The sequence below is a fragment of the Petaurus breviceps genome, unplaced genomic scaffold (genome assembly GCF_028583685.1).
Source record: "Petaurus breviceps papuanus isolate PSGF00001 unplaced genomic scaffold, PetGlider_PUasm1.0 176, whole genome shotgun sequence".
Classification (NCBI taxonomy): Eukaryota; Metazoa; Chordata; class Mammalia; order Diprotodontia; family Petauridae; genus Petaurus; species Petaurus breviceps.
The window spans coordinates 29,071,501-29,083,647 of NW_027185771.1; the positions used below are offsets into that span (position 1 = coordinate 29,071,501).

A 12,147-nucleotide genomic window follows, 5' to 3' on the forward strand; every position below is an offset into this window, starting at 1 on the left:
GAACAAGGCTAGGAAGTTATCCTCAAAAGAATCAATGCTTTATTCTGGATGAACATTATTTCCCTACTGTGAAGATTCTTCCCCTGCTGGCCCTAAGTAAGTCTTCTTTTTAAAAAAAAATGTTAGATGGATTATAATTGTGCCATTTTATTCTAATTTTAGGTGATAACTAGCAGAGACACAACTGAGTAAGACTCACCTTATTATACCTTCTGAATCACCTACAAAATTTTCATATATACATATATGTACACATGATAGAATATAGCCGTATATTATATATAATTTCTTGCACATATAATATTTTCTAATTATATACATGTAACTCAGGCTTCTCTGGAAATGTTTGCTTAATATGGAGACAGCTGCACCTCATAATAATAACAAGAACACGATTATAACAACGATAATAGCTGATATTTACATAGTCCTTACCATGTGCTAGATGCTGTGCTGAGTATTTTATAATTTGATCCTTGCAATGACTCCAGGAGGTATTACTATAATACCAGTTTTCAAAATGAGGAAATTGAGATTAAGTGACTCACCCAGGGTCACAGTGCTAGTTAGTGTCTGTGGTGGATTCAAATAAAGGTCTTCTGGACTACAGGTTCAATGTCTGGGCCCCTCCTCTACTTAATTGCTTCTACCACGTGGATGGCAAAAGTCTCCTTTAATTGGCTACAAGGGTCTTTAAAACTGTCAAGACTGGGCCATTTTGTTTTGTTTTTCTGATTTCTTATCAACTGCATCCAGAGGGTAAAGATTCCACTTCACCTTCACCAACAGTGTCATGAATTAACCAGTGAGAGGGGAAAACCTTTCTCTTATTCCCTCTCTTTAACCCTGACTCAGAGAAATAGGTCTAGAGTTATTTGTTTCAATTGTGTTGTTCAATCCCCATGGAGCATAGGCATTGGAAGCTATTGTGACCTTGGAACCAGGACTGTAGGCACTGTGTTGCAACCAAGGCAGCCTAACATAGTAGGGTTTTGGATTTAGAAGCAGGACTGTGCTCAGTAGGAACCAAGCTAAGCTGTGAATCCCCTTCTCCCCAGAGACCGATGTGATGTGATGTGATGCAACAGGGGAGGAAGATCATACCTCTGGTAATTTACTGGGAGGATAAGATTTTTTTAATATTTGTGATTATATCTTTGAGTGGCAGCTAGGTGATGGAGTAGATACAGCACTTTACTTGGAATCAGGAAGACTCATCTTTGTGAGTTCAAATCCAACCTCAGATTTTTATTAGCAGTGTGACCCTGGACAAGTAAATTAACACTATTTGCCTCAGTTCCTCATGTGTGGGATAAAAGAGTTCAGAGTCTGAATCAGAGATCAGAAAAGGTCTTTATTTTTCCTCATGAGAAAGGGCTCTGCCCCTGTCACTCAAATGGCATCTGTCAGGGAGAGAGCATCAGGTAGAAGCAAGCCCATGGTTATGTAACCTTCTAATGCAGAAACCCAACCCCACAATTGGCCTTCACTCTCATTGGTAGGGAGGCCAGCCCACAACCTAAATTCAGGAATCTAACTTGAAGACAAAGATTACAAAAACATGTGGGTGTCCAATGCAAGTCCAGGAAGGCAGTTTTATCCTTATTTGGCATATCTTGTGCTGAGGTGGAGCTGGGGAGGGTTTCCATTGCTCTAAGTCCCAGATTCCTGTAAGGTCAGGTGACTTCTAAACTTAGGCCTAGTGGATGCTGAAGCCACTCTAGATTTGATTTTTCAGAATAAGGAACCTTCACTGCAAATTATCCCTCACACTCACCTGTGAAATGAGCTGGAGAAGGAAATGGCAAATCACTTCACTATCTTTGCCAAGAAAACCCTAGACAAGGTCATGAAGAGTCAGACAAGACTGAAATAACTGAAAAACTAACAACAAAATATCTTTGATTAATTTTTTTTTTTTGGTAAAGGTAAATCTTATTGTTAATGGTTAAATGAGGCTAGAGGAAAGGATCTCACTCCCTACAATTAAGGGGACAATATTAATGGAGGTTAGAGTCAATGGTAAAGAGACTATATACCCTCTATTCCCTTTAGGGTGCTAGAGAACTCTGGGGAGGGGTGAAAAGGAAAACCCTGGCCTTAACACAGTGGGGACCAATACATGGATTTGGGACGTTCTTTGCACCTGTGTGAGGGACAGGTGGAGAAGGCAAGAGTAGGAGAAAGAAGAGTCCCTTTGGTCTCCTGAAACTCTTCAAGTCTCTTCAGGCCCTGAAGTAGCTTTGTATACCTCTAGCTTCCACCTTCAATAGCGAACATGAATAAAGTCAACCCTCCATCAGGTTGCTGAAGGGAGAATAAGAATGGGAAGAAGCTTGTATGAAAAGAGCTATCAGTTTCCATCATCTCTCCATCACAAGTCTGCAAAATCAGAGACTTTAAGCAATTTTCATTTAGGTGAGATCTAGGGCTCTTTCTCTTGGTTGAGCTACTACCTTCCTATTGGGAAAGCTACTTCACTTTGTATTGCTCTCCATGTGTTCTCCTATGTTTACATGCCCTGATTTCTGTTTAGCTATTAATTTCAATAAATGGGTTTCTTTGCAATGTACTATGGGTGTGTTCATTGGGGACCTAGTATTCGGTGGGAAGGGAGTCAACCCTTGAATTTAAGCTTGTGGTCCTCTTTTTTGCCATCAATGAAAGAGATCAGAAGTTTAGCTTGAACTTCAAAGTCATATTCTCTATATCATCATTATTTAGAGAAGCAGATACACATAATTCTGATCTATTACCATTTTTCTCTGAGGAGAGAAGACTGGATGATCTCCAGGCCCTAAGATATTGCTTCACCTTCTGGCAGGAATTAAAGTCTCACTTGGAGAATGGTGGAGGGAGAAGAGGGTAGAGATATCTGTTTTACCTCCCTTCATCACAACAACATGTAGCATTAGGGTGTCTTTTTTTTTTAAAGCAATCGGGGTTAAGTAACTTGCTCAAGGTTACACGGCCAGTTATTTCTGCATGTGTTGCTGAGTATCTGAGCCTGGATTTGATCCAGGTCATCCCGACACTGGAGCCGATGCTCTTACTAGCTGAGCCACCTGGCCGCCCCTAAGCAATTGGGGTTAAGTAACTTGCTCAAGGTTACATGGCCAGGTGTTTCTGGGTGGGTGCTAAGTGTCTGAGCCCGGTATTTGATCTCCAGGTCTTCTCAACACTGGAGCCGATGCTCTTACTTGCTGAGCCACCTGGCCACCCCAGCATTAGGGTGTCTTAATAACATCCCCTTGCTACATGTGGGAAAAAGCCTTGCTACATATATTGTATTATACATTATATTACATAATCTATAAACTATTAAAACTTTTAAACTGAACTAAAACTTTTGGGACACAATGTAAAGAGAGAAAAAAAGATACTGGGTGTCTGGATTTGAGAGAATGGAGAAATTCATGGAACAAAGGAAAGACTAAGCTATGACAGAGATGAATACAAAGGAGAGTCATTTGCAATACAGGCATCTTGCAAAAGAAGAACCAGGCTGAGGAAAGTCCCAAGAATTGTTTATCTCTTTCCCCAGTTCCCCTTCCTGATGTCCATGAATCCATAGATTCTATAGTAAAAATAATCTACTATTATTGTTATCCAAATGATTCTAATAAGTAGTATTTTTCCTCAACTACAAAGAGGTCAGGGGCTACTTTATGTCTAAGCTATATCAATGCTTATATTTGTAGCCAGAGGTATAGATTAATATATGAATTGAAGACCAGGCAGAGTTTCCAACTTGTGCCTAGGTATTAGGAAGTTTCTTATTTGGGGACTGGATTTATTGAACTCAGGAATTTTCATCTACAATGAATTCCCTAAAGAGGAAGAAGAGAACACGAAGTGGATCTTGAGGGTCATTTTATTTGCCCTGTGTTTAAAAGATCTTATGTTAATATGATATTACCATGTTAAACACTCAAATTCTACAAAGCAACACATTTATATAATAGCAACAAATAAAACCTTTGACAACAGACAAAAGTCATTTATGCTAAAAAAAAAATTTTTTTTAGTAATCATTTTAACGCATTAGGCAGACTAACACACAAATCCAAACAAACTCTAGCCTAGTCTCATTGCAGAAAGCTGCACCCAGCCTGTGGACACTGTTCCCTCCACCAGCTCAGCCCTGACTCCAAGCTCAAGTTGTCAGCACCTAAAATCCTTTCCTGTAGCATCTTCTCCAGTTTAACCACATCAGCAGCAAACTTGTGGATGCCGTTGGACAGCTTCTCCACGGCCTCCATCTGGTCCTGGTTGTTGTGCCAACAGAAGGCCTTCTCATCCAGGTGAATCTTCTCTAGGCTGGTGGCCTGGGCTTCCTGGACTTTGAGTGCAGTTGTGAGTTTGGAGTTCCCTTTGAGCAGCTCCCTCAGGAGCTTGGGGGAGATAGTGAGAAAGTGACAGATCATCAGGGCCTTGATCTCACCCACATTGTGGAAGGATGCAAACTTTTTGTAGTAGTTGTAGATTTTGGTGAAGCTCGTGATGCCTCCTGGGGCTCATAGGACTTCTTGTCTGTGTTTGCCAGATGCCAGTCCAAGATGTGCCCCACAAATGGGGAGATGAGGGTCACACCGGCCTGAGTAATGGAAAAAAACAGTGTCATGTAGCAGAGCATGCTGTGCTGCTCCTTCAGGATATTTTTAGCCTGAATTCCTTCCCAGATGGAGGCCAACTTGATGACAATGCATTCTTTGCTGACACAAGCTTTTTTGTAGAGGTCAATGAGGTGCAGGGCCCTTTGGACCATTTCTTCCTTGTCAAAAGACAACCTGGCATTGACTTCTGTGGAGACCCAGCCTGGAATCTTCTTCAGAATCTCAGCTCCAAATGTCACTAGCATTCTAGATCTGTTGGTCCTGGTATCCTCCAAGATTTTTTCCATATGCAATGGCATCTTCTACTAGGTCCCGGCAGGCTGGCATTTGGGCCACGGGCAGGATCAGTGAGGGATTGGTGGTGGCATCCTGAGGTTTATATTCTTCAATGGCATGTAAGTCGTCTGTGTTCCCACTGTGGTGGTGAAGCATGGCAGCTGCTCCAGCACCACTCTGTTTGGGCTGCTTCACCTAAAAAATTTTTAAAGAATAAGTGTAGAAGTACACTTTTAACAGGAAAATTGTATACAAATTGCATAAAGATTACATAAAAATAACAGTTCACTCTATATGCAACATGGGCATGTTAAGTGATATCCTCAAAAATGCTGGACTAAAACAAATATAATCCTTCCTCTACTGTAATTTGACATACTTCTAGAAATTCTTCCAATGACAATAAAAAAAGAAATGAGTATGTGCATAAAATATATACAAAGAGAACAACAATAACAACATAAGATTATCCAACAACATAAGATATTATCCTTATATGCTGTCTTTATGACAATTTACACAGAAGACCCTTGAGAATCAGTAAAGAGATTGATAGAGACAGTCATTAGCTTCAATAGAGTCTCAGGACATTAAATAAACCCACAAATATCAACAGAAGTTCTGTATAACTATGTAAGAAAGACACAGAAGAAATAACAGAAAGTAAATTCATATTCAAAATTACTACAAAATTAAAAAAATATTTGGCAAAATATCTAATTCAGGATTGTGTGAGTAATAAATACAATTATAGCATAGTACCTAAAGAAATAAACTCAAAGGACATGAATTGTGCCAAATGTGCTCTAAGTATTCCCCCAACTCTGCATCTATGTGTGTGTGTTGTGAATGTATATATGCATATGTGTGTTCATATGTGTATGTATATGTGTATATCTGTGTATTATTAATCAAAAGATATTCTGAACTTATTCCTAGGTCCCATGAATACAAAAAAATAGGCAAAATATTAAATAAATTCATATGGAAAAATAAGTTCTCTATAACCTCATGAGAAAAACAAATATAAAATGAAGCAACAATAGCACTTTTATATAGCACATTATATTATTAAACATTTTAATTGTTTCTTTTAATATAAAAGATTTTAGCTTTTTCATATTGTTGTTAATAGTTTACATTTCTTCTTTTGAAAATCTCTTTCTTTCTGTTCTTTACATTCTTATCTTTTGGTTAGCAGCTCCTAGACATATTTTTAATTGATTTATATAGATCATAGTGCTCAGACTTTCACGTGTAGTGCTGATTGAAACATAATGACCTCCCACCCTTCCTCCATCCTATAATTAATTTTGTTACCTTTTCCTTTATTTAATTTTCCATAATTTTATTTTTGTATTTTTTATAATCATATGAAACACATAGTTTTGAAAGATATCTTTTATTCTTTTTAGTAGATATGACTTTTTTATATTTACTTCCCTTATCCAGTAGAATTAAAGATGATAATCCCCATACCCAAGAGCTTTTGTCCCTATGCTTATTGAATGCTGAATTATTATGTTACCTGATTTCTAGACTTTACTTATATATCTTCTCTTTTCACCTTAAGTTCTCTCCCATTTTTAATAGGAACAAATAGTTTTGGTGATTACTGCATATACTGCAGTGTACACATATATATTATATATATATATGTATATGTGTTTGTGTGTGCAGACACACATGCATACACGTATGCATATATACATATACACATACACACACACATATATGTTTGTGAGGGAGAAGGAGGGGAGAGGAAGAGGGAGAGGAAAATCCAGTAATGGTTGCTAGCCCTTTGGCACTTAAAAAATCTTTTCCTTTTCATCTCTTTAGAAACACAAAAACACTGATTTTTCTGTTTAGTCTTTTCTTCTTAATTCTAGCCTTTTGCCTTTGCTTTCTTACTTTCATAAGTATATATGATAGATGCCCTTTTTCTCTGGTTACTTTGAAATGGATGACTAATGCATTTCCTTCTCATCCTAAAAGTCAATTTCATTTATTCCACTGTGCCGTTCAGAGAGCCTAGATAGATGCCATGAGAATTAGAGAATTGGAAAGTTAGATAGCTATTTTTTCATCTTGATACAAGAACATTTATTTAAAATTTCCCTCCAATATCCCCCTGCCACTGCCACATTAAGGAATTTTCAAAAATTAAAATAAAACTCTCAGTTCATAGCTGTGTAGTCCAAAACAAATTCTCATATTGCCAATATCTGAAAACATGTCTTTCCTTCATCTGAAGTTTATCACTTCTATGTCAGTTGGTAGCTGGATATTTCAGCCTCATTATTTTTGGACTTGACGTATATTATTGTGTTGATCAGAGTTCTAAATCTTTCAAATTTCTTTTTTCCTTATAGTATTCTTATCATTATAAAAATTGAATTACATACTTTTCTCTGACTCATTTCATAGATGTCTTCTCAATTTCCTCTGAAACTCTACATTTCATCATTTCTTATGGTATTTCAATATTAGCACAAATTGATTAACCCTTCTGCAAGGGAAGGATGCCCCCTTAATTTGCAATTTGTGGTTACTATAATAAAAACCATTACAAAAATTTTTGGTATGGGTATGTTCTTTTCCTTTCTTATGTCATTTCTTTGGACATGAGACAAGTGGTTTAACTGAGTCAAAAGGTATGTATATTTAATAACTTTTGGGAATAATTCCAAAGTGTTTTCAAGAATGACTAGAATAATCTTAATATTAATCATCAAATGCATAGATCAGGTAACTTTCATAGCTTTCATTATAGGGGAAAGTTAGACAAAATGACAAAATATAACAGATAACTTTGGTGACATAAAATTGGGGGAGAAATCCATGCAACAAGGAAAATAATAAAAGCTATCAATTGAAACTTTTAAAAGTTTTAAATCTCTCTAAGAAACATCTTATATAAAGGACAAAACAAGAAATATTATAAATACATAAAACTAAGAGTCTATCGAGCAGCTAGGTTGCACAGTGGATAGAGTGCTTGGTCTGGAGTCAGGAAGAACTGATTTCAAATATAGCCTCAGATACTTATTAATTTTGTAACCTTGAGCAAGTCACTTAGCCTTGTTTGCCTCAGTTTTCTCATCTATAAAATGAATTGGAGAAGGAAATGGCAAACCACATTAGTACCTTTGTGACCCCCCAAAAAGGGAGGGATAATATAGAGTCAGACACTACGACTAAACAACAACAAAAGAGTGTGATAATTCCTCAACAGATTAATGACCAAAGTAGATTAATAAATAATTCTTAAAAGAATAATACATTAGCAACAATATCATATATAAAAAATCACTAACAATAAGAAATGTGCAAATCAACAAAACCATGATGTTTTATCTGAGAGCCAGCAAACTGGCAAATAATGACAAAACATTGCGATAGTCCACGTTGAAGAAGCTTTGGTAGGACAGGCATGTTAACATACTCTTGAAATCGTCTGATCATTCAAGAAAACAATTCAGAATGATGAATTGGTGACTAAAATGACTATGCCCTTTGACCCAGAGGACCCATTGATTGCAATATAGGCCAACTGTATAAAATGGATAAGAAAGACCTTTATACTTTAAAAATATATATATTTTTTCATCGTTTCAAATATGGCAACAAAGAGCATAGTCAATAAGCAGATTATTAAACAAATTAGATAAAGGAATTTACTAGAAAACTATCACACAAGAACTGAAAATATGAAGAATTTACAGAAACAGGGAGAAATATATATTGATTGATTTTATGGTAAGCAATTAGACCCAGGGAAACAAAATACATAATGATTACATGATGTAAGCAGAAAGAATAGGGAAAAAAATGATGTTGCCCAAACTTGATCCCAAATATGACATGAGAAAATTTACCTTTGAGAGGTCTGACTCTATGAGGGGAGAACTCCCAGCCTTTGTTATATGATATTATATGATGGGTATTTTTGTATGACAATGAGAGTGGCAGAATTACTAAAAACTTGGGCATTTTAAAACTGCTTCATCAGAATGTGATCATAACATAGTGACCCTAATAAATTTCATTTGTTTCTAAAGTGTGGAGCATCATGCCTTGCAGAATTTGATGTTAATATTAATATTTATATTTACTGACTGATGGTCCACCTCTCAGTATCATGATTTTCATACTGATTTTTCTCCATGCCTATAAGACCCTTCCTTATAAACTTTGCCACTTCAAATTTCTTGTTTCCTTCACAATTTAACTCCTGTTCTAGCTTCTACATGAAATTTTTCATATTGCCCCTCCTACACCTCTTTTGCAATGCGAGTTCCTCCCCCCCCACCTCATGTCCCTCTAAACCTAGTTTATAGGTAGTTTTTGTATAGAACTATAAAAAAAGGGTCCATTTATTGGGAAGATGACTAAACAATATCTGGTACATAAATGCAATAAAATTATACTGCATGATAAGAAATAATGAATATAAATAACAGAAATTCATAAAAAAATCATAGCTAAGTACAGTTAATTCAGCTATAATGCAATATAAGCATTTTCAGAGAGTACTGTGTAACATAGATCATGCAATAAAAATTCTCAGAGCTAATCAAAGAAATGGGTTAGTGACACAGTACTCAAAATCTTTATCAGTTGCATATAAGAAAAAAATAGGAACCTAATAAAAATGGCAGCACCATTTTATATAGAGTAAACAGTTAAGATTTAAATAAATATGGCAATAAATAGTTGAGGTCTGTGCCCTTGGGCTGATGCCTAAAACTTCACCTCAGTTTCCAAAAGTTTGAGTAAACCACAACTGGGGGTGGGACAGAGGAAATGACAGAAATATTTTTTCTCCATCTCCCCACAGCTCCTCTGCACCAGAAGATTTACAATAATTATGGCACTTTACCTTGAAAAAGACCAGAAGTTTGCTTCTGTTAGTGAGTGATGGAATGGTTGTAGGGTGAGTTATTATGAAGTGGTACAGTTTTCTTTATTCTTACTTTCTTCTGAAAGAAATGACAGAGAAATAAATTTAAAATTTACATTATACTCAAAATATTCCCTAGTAAAAAAAAAATCAGGTAGGAATAAATTCACATTTTTAAAGAAGTATTATAGTAAAACTAACTGTAGGGGTGGCCAGGTAGCACAGTGAGTAAGAGCACCAGCTCCAGTGTCGAGATGACCTGGGATTGAATCTTGGGCTCAGACTCTTAGCACCCACCCAGAAACACCTGGCCATGTAACCTTGAGCAAGTTACTTAACCCCAATTTCTTAGGTGGCCAGGTGGCTCAGCGAGTAAGAGCACTGGCTCCAGTGTCGGGATGACCTGGGGATCAAATCTGGGCTCAGATACTCAGCACCACACCCAGAAATAACTGGCCGTGTAATCTTGAGCAAGTTACTTAACCCCTATTACTTTAAAAAAAAAAAACAAACAAAACCTAATTGTACAAAAAATCAGGAAAATAATTTATAAATTAACAAAGATATTTAAATGGAAAGAATGATAAAACAAAAATGACAAGTGTGTATAATAATAATAAATATAATTCATAATAGTTATAATAACTGGTGTTTACATAAAACTATAGGATTTATGAATTGCTTACAAATATTAACTTATTTTATCCTCAAAACAAAACTGGAAAGGTGTAAGGACTATTTTTATTCCCATTTTACAGATGAGGGAACTAAGCCTGAAATTGATTGAGATATGCCAAGACTCACACAACTAATAATTATTTGAGGTTGCTATTGAACTTATTTTTATGATTACATTTCCAATGCTCTATCCACTCATCCACCTAACTAAAAAAAGTGGAAGTGAAAAAAAATCTTCCCCCTTTTTTTACAAGTATGAGACTTCGCATGAAAAATATTACATTTATTGACAGACATACCCATTTTTGTTTTTGATATTTTTGTTTGTTTTTGCTCTACCAACTTTTTTTCCTTTCTCTCTAAATCTATGTTAGAGGAATGGTCAGTGAATGGGTAGGATATTTTAAGACATGAATTGATGAAACAGCAAAAGAAATCGGGAGAAATATGAAAGAGAGTTTAAAAAAGAAATAGCAACAACTACATCTTCCAAGTATGACCAGAAAAAACCATGGGCACACCATCTTTCATGAGTGAAGGATGAGAGAAAAGTCTAGCCTAAGAACTTCAGTAATGTTTACAAAATATTGACCAACATTACATTGGCTATATCTCCTATGAAGGATTTTAAAAGAAGATTTAGGGGAAAATGAACTGACTGAAAGGTCAAGTATGAATTGTGATTTGTAATGGTGGAGGAAATGCTGATGACATCTATACTGAAGTATTAGAATATGTGTGTATCCTATATTAGAGTTTAAAAGGAAATTATTTAGATAACTCCTACCCTCAGAGGCTTGAAACTCCAAAAATAACTTGCAATTTACTTGTCTACATGTAGCTTAAAAGTAATGAAATCTCAAGTTCATCTTTCTTAGGATTAAGAATTGAAAGAGATATTAGAGATCCTACTAAAATGCCTTCATTTTATGCATAAGTAATGTGAGGATTAGAGAAGAAAATTTTCTTGCCCACAGTCACCTTCTCAGTGGCAGACTCAGGTCTTGGGGCCATGTATCCTAATCTACATTATTGCACTTCTTACGGCAATACCACCTTTAAATGAGCCTGACCAAGGGTTTAAGGCCAAAACCAAATACTATAGAACAAATCAAATTTCCTCTGGCTGGTGGATCATTTATTTTACTACTTCCAAAGAGCTGTCTTCTTTACCTCCTATATTTGGGCAAGCTTTTCTCCATCTACTACTCTGAATACAATCATATTAGGTCTACTTTTCTTCTGTAATAACCTATCCCCTAATATAGTCTCTATGAACTCTGACCTACCTTCCCCATTCTTGGCATCAAAATATCTTCCCTGTGTCTCCTATCATAAAATTAGTATAGCAGTTAATTGATTACAAGAACTAATCAGAATCAATTCACCTACTATGTAGTTGATTGGTTAGGAGATTGAGTCAGTCATGCACTTTTAGGTCAGGATAGAATGATGGATGGTTATAGGTCTTGGTCCTAGCATCACCAGGAATGTGGAATGATGCAAGTTCTCAACAATTCAACTAACATTTATTAAACCTACCATGTGCCAGGTAATGTGTTAAGCTCTGGAAATGCAGATAAGTAAAAGAAATACAGTTCCTGGCTTCAAGGAGGTACAAAGCTAATCAAGGAAGTCAAGACACAACAGGAAACTGTAAAGTGGGGTGGGAGG

General features: G+C 36.1%; 1 pseudogene; it reads right to left on the minus strand.

The window, feature by feature from the left end:
* Positions 1-4,088: 4,088 nt before the first annotated feature.
* Positions 4,089-11,771, minus strand: LOC138159541 (transaldolase pseudogene; annotated as a pseudogene).
* Between the last annotated feature and the right edge of the window lie 376 nt (positions 11,772-12,147).